The sequence below is a fragment of the Anneissia japonica genome, unplaced genomic scaffold (assembly GCF_011630105.1).
Source record: "Anneissia japonica isolate Jap-2015-1 unplaced genomic scaffold, ASM1163010v1 scaffold28353_len5894_cov113, whole genome shotgun sequence".
Taxonomy (NCBI): Eukaryota; Metazoa; Echinodermata; class Crinoidea; order Comatulida; family Comatulidae; genus Anneissia; species Anneissia japonica.
In genome coordinates, this window is record NW_022726563.1 from 4,027 (window position 1) to 5,892 (window position 1,866).

Sequence of the window (1,866 nt, forward strand, 5' to 3'; positions counted from 1 at the left end):
TAGTGATGGTAATTTCATTAAAATAATTAATAAACCAGAAGATGGAATCAACTATCCAGAGGGATTATCCATCATTTCATATCATCCAAGGAGACTTGCAGTAGCAAATGGTGGTGACAAAACAGTAAAAATATTCAATTATTAAATACTGACAGTCCACTTGCTTCACTTGTGTGTTTTCAACAATTCAAATTTATAAGTGTAGGAATATCTACATATCCATTATTTCATATCATCCACATAGAGTTAAGTTATGAATCTTAAACTTAAAATAATTATTGAATACAATAATATCGAAATATAAAGTTGGCATAATGTTTATAAACTTGTTAAAATATTTCATTATTGAATATGATATACATAGAGCTGAAGTTGTGGGTTTTTTTTTAAACTGTTAAAATATTAATTATTCAAAACAAATGATATCTATAGAGTTGAAGTTATTAAACTGAAAACATTAATACTGTAATCTGCCAACCTCAACTGTTGATAGTGTTAGTTCTCATCAAATTTGAATCACACACTATTGATTTTATGATTTTAAATTTTTGTAGTGTAAGTTTATAATCATATAATGCATATACATGTTACTTTCTTGCATATTGATGTTAAAAATGTTACTTTTCAATCTATTGGGCCTTTTTTGTACAGCCTATCCAGGGGCGTACGGTGAAAAATCTAAGGGGGTGATTATTTTTTTTTTAACTGTTAAAATATTAATTATTCTACATAAATGATATCTATAGAGTTGAAGTTATTAAACTGAAAACATTAATACTGTAATCTGCCAACCTCAACTGTTTGTAGTGTAGTTCTCATCAAATTTGAATCACACACTATTGATCTTATGATTTTATATTTTTTTAGTGTAAGTTTGCATATACATGTTACTTTCTTGCATATTGATGTTAAAAATGTTACTTTTCAATCTATTGGGGCTTTTTTGTACAGCCTATCCAGGGGCGTACGGTGAAAAATCTAAGGGGGGGTCGAAACGAAAGCGCAGGGGGCAAGCTGAACTCGGAGCAATTTAGCGAAGCTTTCAGAATTCGCGGGGTGCGTTATTTGTGAGTGAAGCGAGCATATTTAAAGGGCACTTTCTTTAAAAGTGGGGGTCGACCGCACCCATCAACCCCCCATGGTATGCCCCTGCTATCAACTTGTATTTCTTTGATTTTCATAAATTTTGATATTTGCAAGTTTGTTTATTCTTTCTTTAGTACCTGTATATTTTTTCTGGTTTTTCTGTATAAAAAAACCTAACAAGCACACAACAGAGTGTATATTATAAATACACCTATGGGCATTCATCCATTAAATGAATAAGATGCACTGAGTCAGATTGATTATTCTGGTATATATTTAATTTTTCTTATAAACTTGAATCTGCGTAAAAATAATCTGATTCAAAGTAGTGGGACAGGGATATATTTAAAAGGGGGTTTGTAAGCATTTTATTATTTCATCATCATAAAAAGGAATATACTGTATATGATTTAGGTAGTTAAGTTTTTTGCATTCATCATGAATTTTAATCTACAACCTAATAAATTTATAGATTTTCATGTACACTTTGACAATAAATTATCTGAATCTGATATGTATGTACAGTATAATTGTTATTACTATATATGATTAACAGTGTAAAAGGTTTCTTAACCCATTATAGAGGGCAGAAATTTGTATGTCGTCACTCATTACATAATGATAGCGTGGGTCAGTAGCGTCTAAAAAATTAGCGCGAATCAGTGGCCTCCTGAATGTGATCGGGATCAGACGTGTGTTTGACCACTTACTTATCATGTGATTCAAGTACATTTATGGTATGTTTTATTTTACCTTTTATATTTATAGTGTTATAAGATT

At 30.3% G+C, this 1,866-nt stretch overlaps 1 long non-coding RNA gene across 1 annotated transcript; it reads left to right on the plus strand.

The window, feature by feature from the left end:
- Positions 1–575: 575 nt before the first annotated feature.
- On the plus strand, positions 576–1,199 carry LOC117113296. The gene is made up of 2 exons (XR_004446176.1): positions 576–686; positions 984–1,199. It is a non-coding gene; the product is annotated as an uncharacterized LOC117113296 (long non-coding RNA).
- Positions 1,200–1,866: the final 667 nt, after the last annotated feature.